The following is a 27856-nucleotide window of genomic DNA, read 5'->3' as shown; positions in this document are numbered from 1 at the left end:
ACTGGCTTGTCCTGGACCACATCCTGCGATTGGGGGAAGCATTTAGTCAAAAAGAAACAAATAGAATATGTTCATCTTTGTAGTATGTACTGTTGATATCACTGACTTGTTCTCATTCAATAATGCTAATGGTGCCAGCACTAAAAGACTGATGTTCCATCTAGTTTATACCTGGACCTATATGTTCATATTTACCTCCTCTCTTTTTTAGACAGGACTTGTTTTATAGGTTATGCTGGCCTCAAACTCACGTTGATCCTCCTGCCTCAATCTGACATGTGCTAGAAGTGCATTGATCCCTCTCCTGTGCTCTGCTCCCTTCTCCCCTCTTTCCCCTCCCTTCCCCCTCATTTTATTTCCCCTCCTCTCTTCTCCCTTCCCCTCCTCCTTCCCTCTCTATCTCTCTCTTTTTCTTTTTGGTTTCTAGAACTGATCCCAAGGTCTCATGCATACCATCATTGAACTATACATTTGTTTCTTTACTGTTTTGATGATAAAGAGTCTGATTATAAAGTATGATCTACCGAGGATTTAGGACTCTGGAAGAGGAGTGTTTTGGGCACTACGTGCAAAAAACACCCAACAACAACAACAACAACAACAACAAACCAAAACAACTTTCTTTGTAGCAGTCACCTAGTGTACAAGTTCTGTCCCTCTTTTAACACCCTCCTTGCACTTCCTTCAGACCCGCCATTGCTACCACTCTGGAAGTTCTGTATTTCCTTTGCTTCACCAGGCAAAGGTGAAGCAAATATTCATTTGGGACCCAATATTCATTTGGACCCAATATTCATGGGACCCAATATTCATTTGGATTTGCTATTGTTTAGGATGACTACTTCATAGCCTGACTCTTGCCATTTAATACCCTCTAAGATTTCTTCCCAAATTCATCTTTTGTAATTTATATCCCCCCTTTCTTCTGTTTTTATTTTCCTTTAGGAAAATTACATGGTGCCATCCCTTTGACATTTCTATCTCTCTGCAGTGTTCTCTGTTTATTCAGAACAGCCCTTCCCTTGCAAGTAAGGCTACACCAGGAGGTTTCAACTGCCTTTCTGATCTGTAAAATTGGTGAGACATTTACTAGGCTGGTAAGGGCACAAGTCAGAACATGGTGGAAGATACAACTGTTAGCTGTTACCCAAATTATAATAAAAATTGTTGGCATCCATATAGTCTAGATAAAGGTTAGGCAGTTTCTAACTGCTGGGTGTATTTTCACATCTACAGGATAAAATAGAATGTGTGAGTGTCATCCACCAGTTACATTAACTAAGGCATTAGGTAGCAACTCCATTCTATTCTGCTCTAGTATGGTCACTTGGTCAGAAAGTATGTGATTCTAGCATCATAACTCATTACGTGTAGGAGCAGTGAAATGACCACATCCATAATCTCTTTAGAATATGTTGTGTCTAAATTCAGTGCTGACAGCGACACTCCCAGCACATCAACACACCCTGTCAGTTGGTTTTTCAGATAAGAAAAATTGGTTTTACCCAATTTCCTTTGCACACTTTTTGTCTGTTCTTTCTTGTGACTCATAGATACTTTTACAAGCACCTTAAGGAAAGTTAATAATGCAATTCTGCCATGACCAGGATGGCTTTGTTGAAGATAACTGTCAAGGATTTGAAACAAATCTCTAGACTCTTTCTCAAACTCAGTTTTTAGAGTTTATTTCTAGTGATGAAAATCAGAAGCCAACTATATGTCCAAGAGTAGATTGATTGCACACTTTTAACCAGGTACTATTGAGACATTATTATGGATGTTAACATGCCATGAAGCTTATGATCATATTGGGAAACATTTTTCTTTAAATTATTACATCTATTAACACGTATTAGCTGTACAGATTAATGTGTTTCACCATGATATTTCCACATGTGTGCATATCATTCACTCATCACAGCTCCCCTTCCTTCTCTCTGCCAACTTTATTTCTTTTCAGTTCCTCCTTCCCAGATTCTAATTAACTTAAGGGGGTGGAGACTAACACATTCCAATGTGGTCTTAAGGAAAGCTAAGAAGCAAACTTCTATTTGAGAACTGCTTCTATGTACACAGACCATGAGTTTGTGAGTTATTTACTTTTTAAGGTTTCTTTTAATCTTCTACTATTGGATGGATGGTGGAATCCAAGCCTTACCCTGTCCTAATGCTCCTGGTTGCACACTGAGAGTTGAACAGAAGAAGAATTCCATTGGCAGTGGAGAGAAGCTGAAAGAACTTGCACTGCCACAGCTCTCACTAACAAGAAGTCCAGGATGAAAAACTTAGGAATTATCCCTGTTTTCCTAAAAGCAAACATAAGAATGCTCAAAGCTTCTGCACTGTAGCAGAACTCACCATAGGGGTTTCTGCTGCTGGAAATGTATCTCCTGACATGGGCAGGCTCATCTTGTGATGAGAGAGTGAGGACAACTAGCAGATGAGGTGACCAAAGTATTTTACTCATCCCTGGAGAACTGTGACTTAGGGAAATGACTGGAAACTAAGGGCTATGCAAATACTGCTGTACTTACACACGTTTTAAAGGTAAATGTTGGAAACAGATGGAATACCTTATAGCCTACTGAATTAGATTGTGAACCTTGGCAAAATTTAGGAGCTGTTTAGAATGGGATCTTTTGCCATTCCATAGTGGAGGCTGATGGAGACATAGATTGAGGAGGAAACAGTGGGTAGGAGTAGAAACATTTAGATTGTTCATGGTTCTTAAGGATGCCTTGTCTACTCACTTCTTGCTTTCTAGGGTGAGCGAGTAGCTAGGAAGAGATGATGTAAGCCAGGCTTTTAAAGTGGTAGGTGCTCAGGGACTCAGGAGCTCTTGCTAGCGTTCTGATTCACTATTTCTGGGCTCGATCCTGAGACAGCATTGCTAAGAGGCTCTTTGATGGTGTTCTTGTTCCTTGAGCCACACATTGATTTCAGACTATGGCTTGTTAAAAACCAGTGTTATAAGTTTTTGAATCAGTAATTGTGGTGGTTTGAATATGGTTGGCCCAGGGAGTGGCACTATTGGGAGGCGTGGCCTTGTTGGAGTAGGCGTGGCCTTGTTGGAGGAAGTGTGTCACTGTGGGGGCAGGTTTTGAGACCCTCCTCCTAGCTCACTGGGGGACAGCCAGTCTTCTCCTTGCTGCAGTCAGATTAAGATGCAGAACTCTCAGCTTCTTCTGTAGCAGTGTGGGCCTGGACACTGCCATACTCCTACCTTGATGATAATGGACTGAATTCTGAACCTGTAAGCCAGCCCCAATTAAATGCTGTCCTTTGTAAGAGTTGTCTTGGTCATTGTATCTCTTCACAGCAAGGGAAACACTAAGACAGTAAACACAATATTTACCTAAGAATTCAAAGTAATAGTATTGTACATACTCATAAGAAACTACAGAATTAGAAACTGCAGGATTGGGACCACAGAGATAAGTCAGTAAAATGCAAACATGAGGATCTGAGTTCAGATCTCCCAAAGCTGCACAAAAACAAAACAAACAAACAAACAGGCATGGAAACACATGCCTGTAGTTCTAGCCTTGGGGGAGGAGGTAGAGGGGAGGGGACAGAGGGGAGAAGATAGCTCATTAGATGGCTAGCCTAGAGAAATCAATGAGTTTCAGATACAATGAAAGTCACTGTCTCAAATAAAAGATGTGGAAAATACTTGCTATTTGAATCCTTGAACCTCCACTTGCAGAAGCCATCACACACACACACACACACACACGCACAATTTACCATAATATCATTTCCACTTAGTTTTACAGTCAATTTTATGTGTAAGCAGTTAGACATTTTCTCCATCTGACATAAAATTAATGACATTTTCCTCTATGTACTGTATCTCCCTTGTATACTGCTGCAGAGTTCATTTTCTGCTCTGACATGCTCATGCTTAACCTGGTAGCATCTCCATACCAGTGTGTCCACCAACATATCCCTGATCTTCTTATGAGACTGTGTTTCTTTCTTTTAAAAAAGTAGATCTTCCTTTCTTGTCTCCCTAGATTTTATTTCATTATTTTGTGTGTATGAATGTTTTATCTGCATATATGTTTGTGTACCCCATGCATGCTTGGTGCCTGTGGAAGTGGTAAGTCTCCATGTGGGTGGGGGAATTGAATGTGGGCCCTTTGCAAGAACAAGACAAGTGTTTTCAATCATTGAGCCAACTCTCCAGCCCCTCAAAATATGTTTCAAATTCGTTTTATGAATGGACTTAAGTCCTGGATTGTTCTGTATTCCTGAGCTTTGGAGTGCCATCCCATCCTCTTTCCACACGTATTTTAGTGCAGATGTTGAGGTCAGAGGATGCATTGTAGGTATCTGCTCTTTCTTTCAACCATGAGTTCTAGGGATCAAATTAAGTTGTTCGGACTCATTTGCGAGCACCTGTTACCTGATGAGTTATCTTTGTGGCCCTTAAAACACCTTTAAAAGTGTAAAATGCTAAGCATATAACATTTTGTTGCTGTGGAGTTGCTTTATAAACAACACTAAAAAGCTTTTTAAATCAGTAAAAAATAATATCCTAGATTACTTCTATGTTATTCAGCTAATTAATATTATTTAGCCATGGCTTTCCCCTATTAGTAGAGTGTCTCATAAGTGTCTACCGGAGGGAGTGACACATGGCCTTGCTCTCTGTCTGGTCACCTGTTCTTGAAGCACAGGCTGCACTTTCATCTTCTTGCATGGTTCTCCATTTCTCCATCTCTAGTTGCCTTGGAGGTCTGTGGGAGTTTTTCACCTCTGGGTTGTGCAAGCCCATCGCAAATGGTATCACTTTGTGTTTGTGCCTGGCTATGGTAATAATTTCCCACCCGTGTTTTCGTTTGGCCAGAGACAAATCTGTGACAGCACAGACTTGCCTCTTGTTTGCAGGCCACTTGGTCCTTTTGGGCTGGGAAAGCAGCAGTCTTACGAAGCTTGTCTCATCTGAGCCTTTCTTTGCTAGCCTTTCTTTGTGTGTGTGTGTGTGTGTGTGTGTGTGTTTTGTTGTTGTTGGTTTTCTATAGTAAATTTCTTGGAAGAGAAATACAACTAATCTTTTATTGATTCGTCTTTTAAGAAGTTTTCCTTTTAAAAAGATGAAGACCTCTACAGAAAAGCGGTCTAGCTGCTTGGACACGGTGGCACACGCCTCTACTGCTGGTGCCCTGCAGGAGGACCACAGCAGTTCCTGGCACCTAGTAGGTATGAAACCAAGAAACCCTGTCTCTAAGCAAACAAATAAGCAAAGGAAAAGGTCAGGGTCCTGTGATTACATATAAACTTTTTATATTTATATTTATTTTATGTATGTATTTTGCCTGTATGAAGGTATGTGCACCATATATGTGCCGTGTCTAGAGAGGCTAGAAGAAGGTGTTAAGTGCCCTGGAACAAGAGTTATAGATGGCTGTGAACTACCCTGTGGGTTCTAGCTGAGGAAGGTCCCCCATAATAGAGAGCACCGAGTGCTCCTAACCACTGAACCATCCAGCCAATTAAATATAAACTCTTAAGGATGCAAATTAATAGACAGGTGAGTTAGAAATGAAGAGACCAATTGAAATACACTGACTTAAGTCCATGGGACTGGAGGAAAGGGGGCTGAGGTTGTCCTGGACTTCTTTCCCGTCTCTGGGAAATCCTCGGCTAGTTATCTCACCCGAGAGCTCTCTTCCCCACTGCTAAGGGATTCATGGAGTCAGCTTGCTAGAATCATACACTACAGCAACAAGAGATCTTTATTTTTTATGCCCAAAGTACAAAAGATGCCTAAAACAGTTCCTGGCACTTAGTAGGTACTTGTTTTGTATTTGTTGAGTGAATAGCTTTCTTCCAGAATGACTGAAATGCCCAAGCCTTTTCTAATGCTTTGCACTGTTTCTCTGCATGGTTCTTGGAAGGTATGGGTTCATTGGGATCTTCCCATTGTTCTTTAGCATCAATAGTTAATGGGCCCTGCCAGACAAGCAACCCAATCAATACCAACAACAGAAACCAAGTCCCATGTTAAACATCCCCAGTCTGTGGGCTGTTACATATAAAATACTTACTAGCTTGAATTGAAGCAGATGCAGCCATTTGAAGCTTCAGCCAAGTTTAGTCTTTCTTTAAATTGTTTGCAAAACAAGATAGTTTATGAATATACCATATCCACTGAAAACAAGAATTCCAAAGATTACTTCCACTTTCCTCCCATAAATACCAAATAATGCCAATATTTGATGTGACTATTTTCATTTCTTTTCTGTGTGTGTGTGTGTGTGTGTGTGTGTGCGCGCGCGCGCGCGGGATGTGTATACATCACAGTGAGATTATTGAGGTCAAAGGACAACTTCGCAGGAACTAGGTTTTTTCTTTCCACCATGTGAGTCCGGGGGATTGAACTCAGGTTTCCAGGCTTGCTGGCAGATGTCCTTACCGCCTGAGTCTCCTTGTCCATCCTGTAATAGGTTTGGACAGAGTTTATGTGTTGTGTGCCATGCTAATGAAGTTAGTAGGAAGTAATGCTCTGACTTCCAAGGACAGAGGCCAGGATCAGTGCTGTTTGGCTTTGTTAACTAGAAAAGGAAATATCCTACTGGATTTGTAGTTTTTATTACATTGAAGAAATGAATTCTCATAAATAAAATTGCTTAGACCAGCTTCTAATCAGAAAGTTGAAATTATCTATAGCTTCCTAACCACTAAAACCTTGTATACTATGAAAGCATTTCAATAATTAATGCATGCTTCATCTAGAGTAATTGACAGTGAGGTCATAAATGTAATGGGCCATCTGTATTTGATTTGTACATGAGAATCCTTAAAGGGACAGGCAGGTAGTGCTTTATTTTTTTAGACAAGGAAGATTTCTTCCAAGTTCTCTAACTAGCAGAGACACTTATAAGATTTTTTTGGAAGGCCTATCCATATTTTTATACAGTCTCCATTCTTCTCATTGCCTCTCATTTTTATGCCATAATCACCTTTGGAGTTTGATATATATGTATACATAAAGTAAACTAAAAATATAAAAATGAGTGTATATATATATATATATATATATTCACACATTAAACAGTGTATGTATATACATATATAACGGTGAACATATACATACATATATGTATATATGTAATACACAATACATATACATTTATGTATATGTATATACACATGTACATGTATATATGTTGTATATGTATATATACGTGTAGACATGTATATGTATATATACTGTTTATATATAATGTATAAAATACTGTTTACTGTATATTGAATGTATATACTCATTTTTATGTTTTTAGTTATTTTATACATATATGCATACATATCAAACTCCAACGGCATATATAAGTGTATATAGATATAAACATATATGTACATATATATTTTGTGTATATGTATGTATATTTGTGTATACATGTATATATTCATGTATCTATATATCTACTTATCTAGGTATCTATATATTCATGTATACATGTATATATGTTATGATGACTATTCCTGATTGCCAAGTTGACTATATCTGGCATGAACTACAATCCAGAAATGGAGGGCACATCTGTGATCCAGATCTTGAGGCTGGAAGACCCAAGCTTCTGACTTGAATCTTGACATGAAGATATTGAGACATAGTGGCCATGAAAAACTTAGGCCCAGGCAAGGTAGTACACACCTTTAATCTCAGGAGCCTGAAGCAAGCAAATCTCTGAGTTCAAGATCAACCTGGGATAAAGCAAGTTCCAAATCCAGCACAGTGTGGTGTACCTTTAATCTGAGCCACACCTTCTGCTGGAGGCCTACCTATGGACATTGGAAGAAGGAAAACTCACGCTTTACTTGCCAGCACATCTGTTGGAACTTAATTGCTTTGGGATTTTAGCTTATTCAGAGGACCAGGTGAAACAACTTGTCTCATGGACTGAGTAAATACTAGACTTTTGAATTTTCCATTCACAGCTGCCCATTGTTGGGTTAGTTGGACTACAGACTGTAAGTCATTACAATAAATTTCCTTAATATATAGAGATGTTCCTTAAGTTCTGTGACTCTAGAGAACCCTGATTAATACATATGTGTGTGTGTATGTATATGTGTACATATATACATATACACAGTTTTTAGTCTTCCTATATCATGAGTTCTGACATCCTAAGCATTTAAATCATAATTTGAAAGCCACCTGTCTAATGTCAGTATGTCAAAAGTTCCTTCCAGTGTCATGATTTATTCATTTCCCCCAGTTCCACCACTTTAAACATTTAATATAACATAAACATTTAAAACATTCTTGCAGGTTTTGCTCTTTTGTGAGTCAATCTACCTTGCATATATTTGTTAACAAGAATAATAGCATTCAGGTCTTAATGAGATCCTTGTAATTGCATCCATTTTGGTATGAATACAATATTCATATTTCTGGATATAACATGGACATGAGAAATATTAAAAGATATATAAGAATTTCTGGGCAATAAAGCCTAAAAGGGCATTGCTTTGTTTTCTAGAACATAGTTCTCACTTCAGACCCATAAATGCATCTAAAAACGACTTTTATCCACATTGCACTGACCATTTATCATTGGCTAGGATACAACTCCCCCCCCCCAAAACAAAAACCCAACAGAGCCTCTACCTGGCTCTTGTGTTTAATATCTAACATGTGGATATGTATATGGCATATGTATATGGTATATGTTTATGTATAAGGCATCTTATACATAATGCAAACCTTACAAATATAAAACTGTATGGCTATGTAGGGATACCACATAACCTCCTCCCCTACCTCTACCGATCTATTTTCCGTTTTAGGAAAGTGTACTACAGTCTATCCAGTCATAAAAACAAGGACGTAAAGTTAGCCATGCTGAGTCTTTTCCTCTTTCCTCTTCATTCCAACCACCCAAAAGTTCTTCAGTACTAACTGCTTACCCCTGCCCAGCTCTGATTTCCTGTCTCCATCCCTATGTTCATAATCTTTTCCCTAGTAATTTGAGGATGAAGGCTGGTACATTGAGACAGCACCTACCATCATTTCTTTATTAGATATACTCTCCATACTGTTTTCAGAATGATTTCTTAATCATTAAAATGCTACTCAAATGATATAATTTCTTTTATTTCTTATAAACATTCTTCTGTGACATTTCCATAATGGCCATGCAGGCAAAACTTCTAACATGGTATATATAAGGAAGACCTTTGTCAGCATGGGCTGTGCCTGGCTTAGCAATGACAAATTCTTGCCATGTACCTCACGTTTAAATATAAAAAAATAAGAATAGCATCCTATGCTATACATGCCCAGTAACCAGCATTTTCTACTTACATATCATTAAGCATGCCTTTATTACCAGACGTATTTAGATTTATGTACTGGAGTATAAAACTACTGTTGGTCAAGAAGGCATGTTGTCTGCTAAAAGTCAGTTTACACACTATACTTTGATTCTAAATGTAGTTATGTTTATAACTGAGAATAACATTAATATATAAGCTAAATAAATATTTTAAATGTTGGGTGATGGGCTTTGCAAACAAGTAAGTTCAGTGTTTAAGATGGATAAAAGATTTTTGGATGCTGTGATGCATATTTTAATAGGTTTGTTATAAAGAATAGATCTTAGGTTTGGAGACAAGAGAATAGATATCTGAGGACCAGCCTTTCACTTGGGACTTGCCCTGATCTTCCAGGCCTGAGGTGATGTAGAGATGGGGATGCCCAGTAATGTCCTTGTGAGATTGTTTGCCTGAGTAGAGTTGGAACCCATTAAATTGGCTAGAAGATTCAGTGATGCAGAACAGAAGGATGGTAACAGAGCCATTTGGAGAGTCAAGGATGGTAAACATACAACGACAACAACAACAACAACAACAAAAAGCAAAAACAAACCTGTGCTGAGAAATTCAAGAAGACTTCTTGATGGAACTAGAAGAGAAAAAGTACCTCAGGATGTTATAAGAGTACACATAAAAAGGAAGATGATGATGAAGATGATGGTAGTAGCACCTGACACAAGTATTTATAAGAATAATGGTAAGCACCAGATCACAGATGCATAGAATTAACTATAAGGCAAACAAGAACCTTAAAACATTTTCCTGAATTAATTAACCATTTAGTTAATTATTATGTTCCATCTGACCTATCTCTTATGGCTATACTTAAAATTGTGTTATATAAATGTTTGCTAGTACAAATTCCCTTTTACTACTAATAAAATAACAATTAACGAAAAAAATCCCAAACCCCCAATTAATAATAAATGCCCTAGAGAGACCAACAGCTTGCCTGAGGCCTCATGGTTTGTCAGTGACAAAAATGGGGTTAGAGCATGATTATCTAGAATTCACATGCTCTCTGAGAGGTCTGTGGTCAAGATGGAAAGGGATGGAGTTATGGTTCCTTCTGTTGGAACCTGCAAAGGCATGTCATGAAGTTGACAAATGACCTTCAAAGAAGAAGAATTTCAACAAAGGACACTAGAACACCAGCGAGGGGCTGTGTTACTGCCTGATCCAGATTGTTCCTACACATACACAACTTCTTTAGCTCTCTCCACTGTGACTGGATGGGAAAATTAATTTTCAAAGAGGTTTGGGGTAATAGAATTTAGCCAAAGAGAAGCAATTAAAAGCCCAGCCTGTAGAAATGGAATTATTGTGGAAGGATTAAAAACATCTTTGATACTTAGAATCTTCAAGGTCACTAGATTAAGATTCAGGACTGAGGTTCTACTTCCTTGTCTTTCTCCTGGTTTGTTTCCCTTTCCTTTCTTATGGAAATGTTCTGCATATGTTTTAGATGTTCTGCTTATGCTTTAGATGTTTATAATACCAATAATGCTTGTGACTAGAAGAAAATAATTAAAGGTGTTCAACATATAATGTGATAATATTTGAGGAGATGGGAATGGTAATTACCTTGATTTAATCATCACATATTTTTAATTTATTGAATTATAACACTATGCCCTAAAAATAAATACACATAACTTGGCAACCAAGAAATGCAATTAAAAATAATGCTGTTAGCTCATAGTTATGAGCTTTTATTTTGTCAGGTACATTGATGTGTTATCTCATTTAAGACTATTGACTATTTTATGAAGATAAGAAGTTTTAAAACATATCTTATTGGTGAAGAAATGGAGAGTTGAAGAACAGGAATCATTTAATTAGTAAGTGGGGAAATGGGTGAAGTTTCAGACCCATCTTGATTACATTCAGTGTCACATTTTGGCTTCTTATCTCTGTCTCTATTCAGCATTTAATTCTTGAAAGTTAAGTTGTACATGCATTTCCCTGAATTAGATACTTGGAAGAAAATTGCTAAAAGAATTCCAGCCATTTGTAATATGATTTTTTTTCAGCCATGGGGATGATGACATGTGTAAATTAAGATTATGAGATTGGCCGGGTGGTGGTGGCACACGCCTGTAATCCCAGTACTCTGGGAGGCAGAGGCAGGCGGATTTCTGAGTTGGAGGCCAGCCTGGTCTACAGAGTGAGTTCCAGGACAGCCAGGGCTACACAGAGAAACCCTGTCTCGACAAAACCAAATCAAAAGCCAAAAAAAAAAAGATCATGAGATTGATGTTGCCAAGGCTTGTACCTAGTAAATGAATAGCTACAATGAATGCACTGGACCGTATGTGATAGCCACAAAGGAAAAATTAGAATCATAGAAAACATGATTGCTGATTGCAAGAAACTCACCTTTTGAAAATCAAGCCAGGACAACTTACTTGTAAATGGAAATTAGACTATTATTCCTGGTGACTGAATACCACTGTCTCTTCCTGCCTCCCAGACCATTCAAGCTTGGATCATCATAGTTACCAAGGGAAGAGTGAATTTGATGGTGATGTAGGTCCTGTATGTTAAGGGAGGGCTGAAGGACCAAGGACAGAGAAAATGAATCTCATTTCAAGGCTTGGAGAAGGCAATATATTTTGTGACCTTGCAGGAAGAGCTTTCATGTTTTTATCATAATGTGATACTGTAAGGACCATCTGCTTCTCCTAACTACAGCTGCCCTGGATGAGGCAGCTTGAAACCTGATGGGCTTCTGCCTCTGGAAGTTTAGGTTTCGCGTCTGCCATTCCAGTGCTTCAGCATATAGTGATAGGGGCACACCCTTCTGTTCCTTATATCACTTTAAGTCTTCCCAAGTTTCAAACCAAAGAGTTGACTCTCAAGGAACTTCAGGAGATACTACAACTTCTTTACTATGACTCAGACACCAAAGGCTATGACCCTGAGGGAGTACCCACAAGGAGGGGGGGGGGAGAAGGAAAGGGAGAGGGAGAGAGAGGGGTGAATGAGACACTAATAGAAACATTACAACACCACGAAGATCTTTAAGTCCCAAAATACTAATCTCTGAATTATTATATCTACCAGGTGAATCAGAAGATATAATTCACACTGGCAAATGATTTACATATCTGGAAGAGGAAATAGATGGAAGCACAATGTACCACAGCCACCAAGACCTAGGAGGGTAAGGTAAGTGATTAGGAACATGGATTCTGGAAGTTTAACTGGCCTAAATGGGCTCAGAGAAAAATGGAGAAACAGCAGAAGCAATTCAAAACCTAAGTTAAAGTAGCGATCTCTGAACTGTGATACAGTAGTTTTCTGGTAAGAAGAGTTGAATCTGAGACAGGATTTAGGCTACAAATTTATCAAAACTAAATAAAAACACAGAACCAGACATGCTCAGGAAGCGAAAGTGACACTGGATTTCCTGCAGGGTCTCCTCTTTCAGTTGCTACACCATCTAGGATGACCTAGCTACCATCATCCATGTTCAATGATACTCACTGATAAGGGGGTGCCAAGGACTAGACTTCTTGTCCCAGCATTTCAAACCCAGCTGCCATGAGACCAACTGTGGCATCGGGAATGCTGTATGTCAGCCCTGCACTTCCCTCTGCATGGTCTTGCTCGCTCACCCCTTATGGGCAACAATCCCAAGAGCGCCACTCAGTGCAACCCCTGCAGGCAAATTCCCATCTCAGGATACCAAGGAAACCAGATCTAAATGTGAAGTTTTCAGAATCCCTAAACCAAACCAAAGGCCAAAACTTCCCCCTTAAGCCCCGATACCCCTAAACCAGTGCTGTTTTCTGATGGAGACACGGGATTAGTGAGTAGGGATGTTAGATAGATTTTATACTTGGGTATGACTTTACAAAAAGACAGTAAAACCACATGCAACGAAAACTAAAAGTAGTACAATAAAAAGTCTCATGAGAAAAGATTTGACGACAAAGAACTATGTAAATACTAATAGACTTATTCAGTTCAAAGGAAAATGATTTGGAGTAGGTGAGAATTAATAGTGTCTGCTACATATATGGTAGAAACACCACAAGACATTTTCATGAGACCTAAATAAATGAACACCTACAGGAGTAGAAACCATGAACTGTGATGAGAATTCAGAGTTCTAGAGCAAGGGTAGATTACTGGACACAAGACTGCTTTTTTGGAGTTAAAGGTTATGAGATCTGTAGGGATGTAGGGGGATATGGAAGCAGGTGCTGTAAAAGTAAAGTCATTTGCTAATTATTGTTCTGATAAGGGGAGTGGAAATTAACTTTAATAGCTAATGGAGGGAGAACAAGCCAAAATGATTCTTCTGTCAAATTGCCAGACAGAATAAAAGAATAGCAAAATAACCAACCAACCAGTAAAAACAGTAGAAAAATATGAAGGGAGTAGAAATGGGATGATAGGTTGGAGAAATGAAATAGTCATTATATTTAATGTGAACAGATATATTTCCAAAGAAATGTCAGATTGGGTTGAAAACAGAATTTAGCTCTATGCACTAGATTCATAGCTGTGACAAAATGAAATGTGAGGAAGAAGCATTGGAGAAAAGTTTCCTCCATGATTGTGCCCGATGACAAAAGTGAAGCAAGAAACATTCCAATTCAAAAGAACCTGGACATAGATTCTAATTCTTTTAAAATGTTTACAAAAGCCATGCTATTATGGTAAAAGGAATAACTCATTAAGGATGTTTGGTAATCACAGAATATTGAATAATATGGCAACCCAATATGAAAAGTTACGTGACAAGAACAATAATAACTGATTATAATTCTGTTGGGATTATTTCATCAGCCATTTTCTGAACTGGAGAGACTAAGCAAACCTTGGTGAACATGGACTTACTGAATTTGAGCACAATGGTCAATTCACTGGGCTACATACAAGACATAAGTATATGCAAGCCTGTGTACACATCACTACACAGAGAATTAAGATTATTACCTTGTATTCATGAAGCATTTGTAGAAGTTAATAGGTACTTTGATATGCATAAAAACCTAAATAAAAAATTAAGAGCAGAACTTTTATAGGATGAATTTCTGATCATGCTCCAGTAAAACTAGAGATGCATATAAAAATCTGACAAATATTTCATAAAGATAAGAAGTATGCTTTTAAAGAATCCTTGGATCAAAGAAGAAAATTCAAGTTATAAATTAGTGTCTGGGGAACTAGTTTAGAGGTAAGAGCCCTGGCTGCTCTTTCTTGTAAAAGACTGGGATTTGGTTCCCAGCACCCAGAGCCAACAACCCTCTGTAACTCCAGTTCCAGGAAATCTGATGATCTTGTCCCCACAGGGCCTGGGGAAATGCACACCCCACCCCAAGACACAGACATATACACACAATTAATTTAAAAATAAAATAATATTTTTAAATGCCCACTGCAAATTTAAAGATAACCAAATAAAGCAGGAATGTTGATGATGAAATTAACAAAGACACTAGTTAAGACTAGAAGGCAAACGTAAAAAGAAGCAAAATTAAAATTGGATTTTCTGAAAGAGTTAATGAACTACATATAACCCGGTAGAGCTTGATTAAGGAGAAAGAGAAAGAAACTAAAATAAATACCACATTAATATGGAAAATATAATCCCAGGTAAAGAGAAAATAAGAACCTTTATGTTGGATAGTACATGCAACTCTCTAGACATAATTGTAAAAATAAAGAAGCACTGGATGAATTCTGAGTAGAAACATAAATGCTTAAAGTTATTTAAAAAAAAACAGAGGGGAAGCATGAACAGATCCACTATTGCAGAGCGATGGTAAGTTCAAAGTCTCTCAGTGAAGGGCATCAGACCACAATACTCGATAGATGATGCTATAGTCTTTTAAGAATTAAGTTTCAGTGCTATATAAACTCTATATCACCAAAAAAGGAAGTTATTAAAAGTACTTGGAAATGTAGCTCCTAAAGGTAGTGAGAAGCCTTATAACTAATTTCAGTAGGGAGCTATAAGCAGAGGACAGCCATACCCCCCATAACAATGCCAGACCAGGTGGATGACCATGGTCCCCTAAGATTGCCATTACCCCCCATAACAATGTCAGATCAGGTGGATGACCATGGTCCCCTAAGATTGCCATTACCCCCCATAACAATGTCAGACCAGATGGATGACCATGGTCCCCTAAGATTCAAATTGAGCTGAAAAGTTCCCATGATCTAGTGACATCATAGCTGTCCTCACATTATAACACAAAGCATGACTTCTGGGTTTGCTAGATGCTGTAAATGAACCTGGGCTACCAGTTGCGTGAAGTATAAGCATACAGTTATGAACTGGGCATAAAATTTGGATATGGTCACTAAACAACTATGCTACTGGTTTATGTTTTCTTTTAGTAGTAAGTATCAATTGCAGATGGCTCCTAGCTTAAGGGTTGGAGCCCATTCCCAATTTCCCTCTCAGTGCTAGGACCCCATCTACCTAGAACCTAAGCAGGCCTTGTATGTGCTGCCACAATCTCTGTGAGTTTATATGTGCATCAATCCTTTTGTACCTGGAAAGCACACTGTTTCTTTGGAGTCACCTACCACCTCTGGCTCTTAGAATCTATCCACTGCCTCTTCCTTGTAGATCCCTGATCCTTAAGGCAATGGCTTTGCTGAAGACATTCCATTTAGAACTCAGTGCTCCAAAGTTTCTCGCTCTCTGCATTTTTTCTACTTATGGGTCTCTGTGTTTGTTTTCAAAAAGCTCCTTCTCTGATGTAAGCTGGGTGAGGCATTGATCTATAGGTATAACAAAATGTCATTAAGAGCCATTTAATTATTATGTTCTTTTGCAGAATAATAGGATTAGGCTTTCCTCTAGACCCATGACCTATTAGGCTCAAGTTCTTGGCCTCCCTATCAGTATCAGATATGGGCTCCATATCATGGAGAGGGCCTTAAATTGAATCACAAATTCATTGGTTACTTCCATAATGTTTGTGCCACTACTGCACTAGTTTGACTTGCAGGCAGGTCACTGTTGTAGGTTGCAGGTTGATGGACCTGGGAGATATTGATGACTTATCTTTCTTTTCTGGGAGCATGCAGAGTACCTTTCAGTATCCATGAGTACTAGTCAATAGGGGTGAGACGTCTAGTTAGGCACCCACTCAATTTCTCTGCTAACAGCACACTATTAAGGTAATGTTTTATTATTAAGCAATACATGGCCATATTAGCAAACTACACCCATTGGCATATGTATAATGTAAGCATGTTATAGGACCACTAGATAAGGTTTATTACTAGTATACAAGAGTGTATTCTAACCATTACAGCTAGCTGTATATATACAAATTAGTTAATTATAATATGTATAAATAATGGACAGATTTTCTGGTTGGTTGTAATTTTGGTGATGGTGGTTAATGGGTGTTAAAATTCAGGTTTCTTGCAGCTTGGAGATTTCAGTGGTTTGAAGGAATCAAGGGTAGACATGGGGTTGGGAATGGAATAATCTAACATAGGCCAAGACTGTAGGTCTCTGGGTTTATTGATTGATTTCCTGGTTTTTAAGAATGTTTCTCTTTTAAAAATGCTTTGAGGAATTCTTATAATGTATTTTTAACATATTCATCCTTCAGTTCCTATAAGATCCACTTTTGCCTCCCTCCCTAAACACACACACACACACACACACACACACACACACACACAGAGAGAGAGAGAGAGAGAGAGAGAGAGAGAGAGAGAGAGTTCAATGTCTGCTGTCCATATATTTGCCTACAAATGTCCATCCATTGGAACATTGTCAATCTACCAACAACCATACCCTTAACTCTCCCTCTTCTAGGATATATCAATTCCCACATCTCCTCTATCCAACTCCTCTCTTCATGCTGAGATTTTTTTTTCTGGCTTGAGATTTCACAGGCCCTGAACATACTAACAAATGGTTGAGAAATATCTTTTAAAATGTTCACCATTATACTTTTTTTTACTTGTAGGGTGCAGCTGAAGAGAGAAGTGGTAAATAAGAAGCACTGACAGGGATGTCACTAGGTGCTGTGAGGACAGTGCACCTGAGAGTTTTAATTAGCATGGTGTTAATATAGGGACACACATTTGTACTACATCAGTAGATGCTGTTTATTCCATCCTTGGTCAAAGAGCAAAATATATATATATATTTAAAGGTAATTTTGTAACCTTACTTAGAGAATATGATTGTTTAAATTGGTTGCAAATAGCCTTCTCAAATGCTGATGGATTTCACCCATGGGACAAGACCTCCTGGTAATTTTAGGCTCCCTCATGAGCCTATAGCTGCAGTCACTATTTTATAGGTCAGTAGAATGGTTTTGCTGGTGGTAATCCCAGAGGCACACATACAAATGCTGGGAAGATATCTGTGACTCCTGATTTTCTCAGCTGTCTTAGCTGGACACTTATCTGCAGGGTGTACCATCTCTGAGTGAAAAATATCTTCTAACCTCATCAAGGGGGAGGCATTTTCTTTCCTAGTGAGCACAGCTCTATTTGAGTCCCTAGGAATCCTGTAGGATTCCAGTGGTGTCAGAGCAGGGAGCAGCTTTCTGGTTTGGTTTTTGTCACAGGCAGCCTTTGACCCTATTCTAAGGATGCTTTCTGCTTCCTCCCTGTCTGGCATAGCTCGAAAGTTACTTTAAAGTATTTTCCCTTGGTTTAGCTTGAGAAAGTGGATTCTCGAGTCTACTCCTGGAGCCTTGAAAGCCTGACACCTTTCCTCTAATTAGGAGAGTCATCTTTGACTACAGGAGAGCAACAGTGTAGAGCTCTGTCTAAAAGATTCTGTTAAGAAAATTTAAACAAAGCAAATCATGGGCATCTCAGACACAGGACTCTGTTACTTAAGTCGGAATGATGGCTATTAGGTCAGTGACTGTAAGTCTATCCTATAAACATAGATTATAAGATTTAAACAGGGCTTTGCTTCACACAGCAGTGATGTCAGCGGCCAATGGTGGGAGCTGCCCTGCCATTTCTGTTTTATCATTTAAAGAGACAGAATCCAGCCTTCTAGTCTACATCTATCACATAGACATATTGATTTCCTTTCTAGAGAAACACATATTTCTTCCCTCGTGCTGAAAAGATAAATCTGACAGATTTAATCAAACGTAGTTGTTCACAACTATAGAAATGTGTGTAGTGCCTCATGTGAAAACAAAACAGAGTAGCTTCTCAGGGAAGAATTCTGTGCACTGGATTACTTGTAGATAAAAAAATTGTACTAGCACAAGTCTAGATGTATGTGTACATACATACACACACAGAGGCAGTAATGAAAGCTAAGTGTAATGTTAATATTCTTTTAGATACTATGTTTGTTTATAGCACTATCAACAAGTGTTGGCTTACTTAACATTTCTACTGAAACTGGGCTCTTGGGATAGGGATATGGCTCAGATGGCCAAGCAGTTGCCAGGCATGCGTGGTTCCTAGTTCAATCCCCAGAAGGACATAAAAGCAGTATACTTGTACATGCCTGCAATTGCCATGCTCATGAGGTGGGAGCAGGAAACTAGAAGTTCAAGGTCATTCTCAACTAGTTCAAGTTCATTCTCAACTCTTCATGAGTTAAGGCTTGGGACAGAGGAGACCCTCTCTAAACCAAAGCAAAACAATTACCATCAAATAAAACAAGACAAAATTATTAAAAGCTATAACTCCAAACTACTTCCAGATTCTTTATGAGTCTGAGAGTCAGTAGTAATGTGTAATAGTTCTTGACAATGAATGTTTTTCCAAGATGTAACATGGCTTTCTGGGGAGCATTATGAAAATGTGACATGGGATCCTGAAGTGTCACCATGCCTCTTGCTCATCTAGCTCCTCTCCATATTGAGTTCAGTCCTTGACTGTCATTTGAACAAATGTGGTGTATAGCATTTTCATTGTTTTCCTTAGCAACTCTGAGTAGCTCTTATTGTAGTTTTCAACACAGTTGAGGAGAGTTAAGACAGTTTTCTTTAGAATGTAGATGGACATTTAAGCTGATGACATTAAGATGATGTTCAAGAGTCTGTTGAACAGAGACTCAAAATGAACAGGCTTGGTGCTTTTTATCTTTTTCATTAATTAGTTTGGTTCCCAACATTTTAGGCTGAGTTGGTCTTAAAAGCTGGCATTAGATATATCTGTGTCTTCTTTTCTATGAAGTATAGATGTGATTGCATATTCAATAGAATTTTCCATTTTGGATGCCTCGTGTTTGCATCTACTAGTAATCTCCTGCCTTAGGATCTTGGCACATATCTTGTGCCAGCTAATTTTAAAGGTAAAATTAAAAAAAACTCATCCAAACAGAATTTGTATCATGAATAGAAGTGTGGAAAAGCCACCCGAAGCCTTTCTTAAGCATTTCATCACTTAACAAGCTCCATTTTTTACATTTTATTCTTATTACTTTGATATTATATTAAAATATGTAATTTAAGAAGAATCACATATTAGAAAGAGATGTTATAGAAAAAAATAATGCATATATAGTAATTTATTGTGTGGGAACAGTTATAGTTGGTTTCATTGGACAAAACCAGAAAACAATTTCCCTTTTAGGATGGGAGGTTTAGAAGTCTAACCACAGTATGCTGACATTGTAATTTCTAAATCTCTAAAACACACACATTGTCTGTCTGTCTGTCTGTCTGTCTGTCTGTCTGCCTGTGTATCTGGCTTTTACACACACACACACACACACACACACACACACACACACACACACACACAAATCATTATGTCTTGTCAGCCAATCATCCTGTAAGGAATTATTGATATTCTACCAACCACTTTGGCTGTAAATTGAGTGTCTGAACTCAGTGCTTGTTCTCATGTTCCATCTAGACAAGGTCCTTCTGAGAGGTGTAGAGTGAGAACAGAAAGTATAGACACAGTTTCTGATGGCTAATCCATAGGTGCCTTGCCAGAAGTGGTGTGTTGTTGTGTGTTTAGGAGAGGCTGACATTGAAACTGTAAGAGAAATAGATGAAGAGGTTAAGGTAAAAGCAAGAGAAGTCTGCGAAATGGGCAGGTTCCTTCTGTTAGTCAATGTGATGCCTTCTGTAACCTCCAACCATGAACTCAGTAACTAAACATTGGTCTCAAGTTCTGCCTGACTGGTAGAGTTTGAAATTTTAGCCCCAAATGAAAGGCCTTTCTGACCCAGAGAGTATGTGATTTTTTTTCCTTAAAGAATGTTTGTGATTCTCCAAACCATGGTTTTGAGACAACGTGAAGAGGAGACACAAAATATGCCTTAGAAGATGATTTAAACAAACTGCTCAAACAGTAAACTAGCTCTTCCCTGCCCTGTGTGGGCCAGCTATAACCCAGAGCAGACAGGGTTCTGAAGCATTATTTTACAAACTTACCAAGGTTTCTTTCTTTCTTTCTTTCTTTCTTTCTTTCTTTCTTTCTTTCTTTCTTTCTTTCTTTCTTTCTTTCTTTCTTTCTTTCTTTCTTTCTTCCTTCCTTCCTTCCTTCCTTCCTTCCTTCCTTTCTACCTTCTCATCTACAAAAGAAGTAATTTATCTTGTAGGACATTTCAAACTGGTAAATAGTTAGCAACTATCTGTACCAAACACAGGTGTAAAAGGTATTGCAAATCACAAAGTGAAAGAATATTCTGGAAAGAGGAAAACAAAAAGGAAGATTATTCATCTTCCTATATGGATTTTTTAAAAAGTTACTTACAATTACCTGTTGTTTACAGGGATTTCTGTAATGTTTCTTTGTTGAGGAGGCAGAAGATGGAGGCATTCATGAATGATTCACAGTGGGACCGAAGGGATTCCAAGTGACAGTGGGGTTCAGCTGATTGTTTACAAGTCTTGGGGTGATAGTGATACAGGTAACCAGGAGAGTGGGAGACTGATATATTTTGCTTCTCCAGAGAGGGGATGTGAAGAACTTCACTGATGATGAAAGCTGCCATTGGTGTGAAATGCAAGCTGTCTTATCTCAGTCATGCCTCTGATTGGAGTGGGTGGATATCTCACAGCAGAAGTCTCAACACCAAAAATTTGCTTACCTGTCTCATAGGCATGGAAATGTATTTCAAGAGAAAGGAGGGTGTGTGGGAGCCCTCACCAAGTACTTATATCAGGATTCTCAACCTTCCTAATATTGTCACCTCTTAATACAGTTCCTCGTGCTGGGATGGCTCCCCCAAATGTAAAATTATTTTTGTTGCTACTCATAGCTGTAATTCTACAGGTATCTTATAGCTGTAATTTTGCTACTGTAATGAATTCTAATGTAAATATCTGATATGATGGATATCTGATAGGAGACCCCTCTAAAACATTCAATCACTATGGGATCATGATATACAAGTTGAGAATCAGTCACACACCCACACACCCACACACATTTTATTTTATGCATTACACAATTTTACCAGGTGTGCCATACTACCAAGTCCTTGGTGTCATGTGATTAAATTGTGTAAGGCACCCAGACATTCAGGGGCTAATTGTGATCCCAGTGTTTCCACGTTCCATTCCACAGTTGCCAAGCAAAGTCTTTCTCACACAGCTCCAGCTACACCATCGACATTTTATCTAACAGATTATTATTATTTTACCAATAGTCACTAACAACCCCAAACTCCGGCATCATTAAGTAAACCCTATTTTGTATCTTAAAAAAGAAGAAATTGTCATCATTTTCTTTTTGGGGGCTGGTGATCCACTTAGGAATTAATTCTTGGAACTTTCTCAAAGTTCTCTGTAGCTGCCTTCAACCTATTTCAAACCATGACATTTCCTTTAGCCCTCACCAACCCTGGAAAACAACAGACCTAGGTTTATCCTCAGCTTGGCTTCTACTAGATATTCAACCTTAGAGAAGTCTCTAGCACATTTAAGCCCAGATTTAGAAATTAAGTCTGTAAAGAAGAGTCACTTCTAAGACAGAAGAAGCCATTCCAGGGTGTTGTTTAGTAAAATCCTACTCTAATAGAGTGGCATCCATTGCTTGCCGAAGCACCAGGTCTTCCCCAGGATTAGGTACTTGGCTAGTTCTCGATGCAGCTAGTAATTCAGAGATAATCATGTTACCAAGTTGCCATTTAATCTCTGTTTGGCATATCTTGAGTTTTCATCTTCATTAATAGAGCCATCAAAGTGCAGGACAGACCAGTGAGTGATTCCTGGGGTGAGAGCTGCAACTTGCATGAGGAGCCTCTGGCTGCCAGATGGCAGGTGCTAATCTTCTTGCTGCAGGGATGGGGTAAGGGGGGGGGGGGCTAAGCTTGCCTGGTTCCCAGCCAATGGGGCGAGATCTCCCCTCAGATTATACAGCAGTCTCGGGGCTGGTATCTGCTCTTCACTGACTAAAGGTTCTAGGGGAAGGGATTCCTATCAAAAGGAAGCAATTGCTTTCTAGTCTCCACTATGAAAGAGATCCTTAAAGGTGTCCTTGCTGCCTCTGCTCCAGGTTATTGGAGAATAAGATCCCTAGGCAAGAATGTAAGCCTGGGAATCAGGGAAAATGTGGCCTTGAATCCAAACTCCACCAGTTAACTACTATGTTAATTCATTTTCTCTTCCTATAATGAAATAAGCAAGTTTTTTTTTTTTTCTATTAAGCTCAGTATTAGAGGAATCCAGACATCTTAGCACCAGCTCTATTGAGAGCTCCTGGCTGCATCACCCATGAGACAGGTCATCAGAGCAAAGAAGCACTTTTGAGAAGGGGGGGATCATGTGACAGACAAGAGGCCAGAATGAGGGAAGGAGACCATTCTGATGTCTCTCTAGGCCCTATTTCTTGTCTTTTAGATTTCTATTCTTCTCATTTATTACATCCTCACTACATTTTCCCCTCTCCTTCCTCCAGTCTTTGCCCCCCATTTTTCTCCCCAAGATGCATCCCTGCCCCACCTCCTCTCAGATAAGAGCAGACCTTCCAGAGATATCAACCAAATATGATATAACAAGCCACAATAAGACCAGGCACATATCTTCCCATCAGAGTAGGATGAGGCAACTCGGTAAAAGGAATAGGAGCCTGTAAGCAGGCCAAAGAGTCAGTGATATAGGCTACACTTCTTAAAGCCTACCACAGCCCAGCATCACCCCATTGAAGACACACCCACAGCACATACCTGCATATTCATAATAGTCAACAGTAACTACATGAATGGACGTTGTCCCTTTCTCTCTTTGAGCTTCATATCCCCCTTTTGCATTACGATATTACTTTGATTATATCATCACAATGGGTATGCCACAGACTGGTCAAGAAGGCTGCCAAATGAAGACCACTTCATGGGCCACTAGTTACACTGTGCCATCAGGAGAGGCAAGAGAAGCTCTTTCTCAGATCCCCGCAGACCCTGAGAACATGTAACCCACAGTTGTATGTGGTCCTGGGGATGGAGACCCATGATTGGTAAGATGGATTCTGGGATGTTACATGGACGACTACTCAATTTTATGCATTAATTTGAAGGAGTATGCTAAAACTCCAAACCTATTCTGATGTCTAGTACTAGTTGTCAACCTGACAGAATCTAGAGTTACATGGTAGAGGGGCTTCTCGGTATACCCATGGTTTATTATCTTGAGTAGATGAATCAAGAGGGTAGGGCACATATAAATGGGTGGTACAATCCCTGGACTGGGATCCCAGATAGTTTAACATGGAGAAAGGGAGCCAAGCCTGAATTCATCTGTGGCTCTGTGCTTCTTTGTTCTTCATTATGTGACTAACTGCCTTGGACTCTTGCCACCATGACTTCTGACAATGATGGACTGGATCAGTCATCTCTGAGCAGAAATAAACCTTTTCCTCCTTTAAGTTGCTTTCGTCAAAGTATATTATCACAGCAACAGGAAAGGGGACCTAGGTACTTGTGTTAGGTAAGAGGAAGATAAAAGGAAACAGAAGATAGTCAGTGCAACATGTACATCCAGGATGAGGAAATCCTGTTTTCCAAGGATGTGTACAGATGGACAGTTTATCATTCTTTAGTAGCTCTAGCATTCATAGGCTGAGAGAGATAGGAATGGTGGGGGGGGGAAGGGAGGGGATGGGAGGAGGTGGGCATATTACTTTGATTACATCATCACAATGGGTATGCCACAGACTGGTCAAGAAGGTTGTCTGATGATCAGTGCCATGGCAAGGCATCATTGAGTACAGAGTCCATACTGAGCTGTCCCTGGATCAAAAAGAAAAAGAGTAATTCTCGTGAGGAGGAATCCAAAGAGGAGGCTCGAATTTACAGAAGTGCAGTGATGGGGGAAGGGCTTTAAGCTCAGGGCACCACAACTGGCACATGTTGTCTTGGGTGTGTCTCCCACTCTTGTTTCTTTCTCTCCTCTGGTTAAGATGATGCACACAGCCTGAACACCTCAGTTCATCATACCTGAACGATCTCTCTCTCTCTCTCTCTCTCTCTCTCTCTCTCTCTCTCTCTCTCTCTCTCTCTTCCTCTTTCTCTCTCATTTTTCAAAACAGGATTTCTCTATGTAACAGCCCTGGCTGTCCTGGAACTCGATCTATAGACTAGGCTGGCCTAGAACTTACAGACATCCAACTGCCTCTGCCTCCCAAGTGCTGAAATTAACAGTGTGCGCCACCACTCCTGGCTTCAAAAATTTAAAAACATTTTTTTTATATTATGTGCATTGGTGTTTTGCCTGCATGCCTGTCTGTGTGAGGGTGTCAAGTACCCTGGGACTGCAGTTACAAATAGGTGTAAGCTGCCATGTGGATGCTGGGAATTGATGCCTGAACTCTTAATCTTTCAGACTCTGGTTGCCTGAAGACATTTCCCCAGTTTTTTTCTCATTGGTCATAGCACACAGTTAAAAAAATATTTATAACTTTCTTTATTTGGGACTTGATCCCCATGGATTGATCCCTCAAGGTGTGATTCCCCTTTTTGTTCAATCAGTTGAGAAGTTTCTGGGTTCTCAGATGTTTGGCCTTGCAATGAAGTAGAGCCATGCTTGCAGCTAATGGGAGCTATGTATGTAGGAGGGCAGGGAGCACAGAGGACTCTGAACACTTCAGAGTCTCCAAGAAATTATCAGTATGCAGTGAGACACACTCTGTAGTATCCATTTGCTGATTTATGGTTTTAACTATAGGTGTAGGTTTATTGGAATGATGGCTTTGTCACCATGACGTTGATAATTATCACCAGTTACAATGAAGAAGAAAGTTTCCACCAAATGATATCACCCACAAAGGCCTTGTCTTGTTGGAAAAAAACCCCAATAAATAAGTAGACAAAAACAAAGAGCATAGCCGGAGGAGGAAAGAATGATCTACTCACTTCTCATTTTAGAAACTACACCTTGGAACATTGAAGATAAGAATCTGTTGGAAACTTCTGGGCTAATGTAATTACTCTTCTGTTTATATGAATACCTTCTGTATGTATGTATGTGTGTAAGTATGTATATGTATAAATATACACATATGTATAAATACACACACACACACACACACACACATTCCCTTTTTTTCTCTTTTCCTTTTTCTCCTTCTTGGCTGACCTACAAGATGTGTCATCTGAGTGATTGATTCTGGGATGAGGGAAGATACTGGCCACACCAATGCTGGTTAATGTTATGAGGGAAGAAGACTTCTCAGTTCTAGAATAGCCACACAGAGTCTGTAACTGATGCTAACAGGAAGATCCTGACCCAGAAGGAACTTCATGAATAGAGAAAACAGCAGGACCCAGAGCAAGAAAAATGGTGAGCTGTCCATATGACATTGCCAAATGCCTGGATTCAGTCATACCTAATGCAAGTATACTCTAGACTCCTCTCTGATAAAAACGAGTTTATTTCTCCTTTTGGTTTTAGTTGGTTTGAGTTGACTTTATCACTTTCTTTTTTTTTTTTTTTTTTTTTTTTTGTCTTTTTTTTTTATTTGATATAATTTATTTACATTTCAAATGATTTCCCCTTTTCTAGCCCCCCCCCCCACTCCCCGAAAGTCCCGTAAGCCCCCTTCTCTTCCCCTGTCCTCCCTCCCACCCCTTCCCAGTTCCCCGTTCTGGTTTTGCCAAATACTGTTTCACTGAGTCTTTCCAGAACCAGGGACCACTCCTGCTTTCTTCTTGTATCTCATTTGATGTGTGGATTATGTTTTGGGTATTCCAGTTTTCTAGGTTAATAACCACTTATTAGTGAGTGCATACCATGATTCACCTTTTGAGTCTGGGTTACCTCACTTAGTATGATGTTCTCTAGCTCCATCCATTTGCCTAAGAATTTCATGAATTCATTGTTTCTAATGGCTGAATAGTACTCCATTGTGTAGATATACCACATTTTTTGTATCCACTCTTCTGTTGAGGGATACCTGGGTTCTTTCCAGCATCTGGCAATTATAAATAGGGCTGCTATGAACATAGTAGAGCATGTATCCTTATTACATGGTGGGGAATCCTCTGGGTATATGCCCAGGAGTGGTATAGCAGGATCTTCTGGAAGTGAGGTGCCCAGTTTTCGGAGGAACCGCCAGACTGCTTTCCAGAGTGGTTGTACCAATTTGCAACCCCACCAGCAGTGGAGGAGTGTTCCTCTTTCTCCGCACCCTCTCCAACACCTGCTGTCTCCTGAATTTTTAATCTTAGCCATTCTGACTGGTGTAAGATGAAATCTTAGGGTTGTTTTGATTTGCATTTCCCTAATGACTAATGAAGTGGAGCATTTTTTAAGATGCTTCTCCGCCATCCGAAGTTCTTCAGGTGAGAATTCTTTGTTTAACTCTGTACCCCATTTTTTAATAGGGTTGTTCGGTTTTCTGGAGTCTAACTTCTTGAGTTCTTTATATATATTGGATATTAGCCCTCTATCTGATGTAGGATTGGTGAAGATCTTTTCCCAATTTGTTGGTTGCCGATCTGTCCTCTTGACGGTGTCCTTTGCCTTACAGAAACTCTGTAACCTTATGAGGTCCCATTTGTCAATTCTTGCTCTTAGAGCATACGCTATTGGTGTTCTGTTCAGAAACTTTCTCCCTGTACCGATGTCCTCAAGGGTCTTCCCCAGTTTCTTTTCTATTAGCTTCAGAGTGTCTGGCTTTATGTGGAGGTCCTTGATCCATTTGGATTTGAGCTTAGTACAAGGAGACAAGGATGGATCGATTCGCATTCTTCTGCATGCTGACCTCCAGTTGAACCAGCACCATTTGTTGAAAAGGCTATCTTTTTTCCATTGGATGTTTTCAGCCTCTTTGTCGAGGATCAAGTGGCCATAGGTGTGTGGGTTCATTTCTGGATCTTCAATCCTGTTCCATTGATCCTCCTGCCTGTCACTGTACCAATACCATGCAGTTTTTAACACTATTGCTCTGTAGTATTGCTTGAGGTCAGGGATACTGATTCCCCCAGATTTTCTTTTGTTGCTGAGAATAGTTTTAGCTATCCTGGGTTTTTTGTTGTTCCAGATGAATTTGATAATTGCTCTTTCTAACTCTGTGAAGAATTGAGTTGGGATTTTGATGGGTATTGCATTGAATCTGTATAGTGCTTTAGGCAAAATGGCCATTTTAACTATATTGA

At 39.3% G+C, this 27856-nt stretch overlaps 1 long non-coding RNA gene across 3 annotated transcripts in view; it reads left to right on the top strand.

Annotated features, from left to right (window-relative positions):
- The window catches only part of LOC127667629 (uncharacterized), a 135860-nt gene that overhangs the window by 72478 nt on the left and 35526 nt on the right, over positions 1-27856 (top strand). For 2 of the 3 annotated variants that reach the window (XR_007973904.1, XR_007973905.1), the window contains 2 exons: positions 5081-5205; positions 12397-12501. This is a non-coding gene — a long non-coding RNA (uncharacterized LOC127667629). Of the gene's footprint in view, positions 1-5080; positions 5206-11363; positions 11513-12396; positions 12502-27856 lie in introns of those variants that run through there. The other variant, XR_007973907.1, reaches the window with a different exon arrangement.

Source organism: Apodemus sylvaticus, chromosome 1, assembly GCF_947179515.1.
Source record: "Apodemus sylvaticus chromosome 1, mApoSyl1.1, whole genome shotgun sequence".
NCBI classification, from domain to species: domain Eukaryota; kingdom Metazoa; phylum Chordata; class Mammalia; order Rodentia; family Muridae; genus Apodemus; species Apodemus sylvaticus.
Note: the sequence above shows the minus strand (reverse complement) of the source record. Positions and strands in the feature narration are given on the sequence as shown.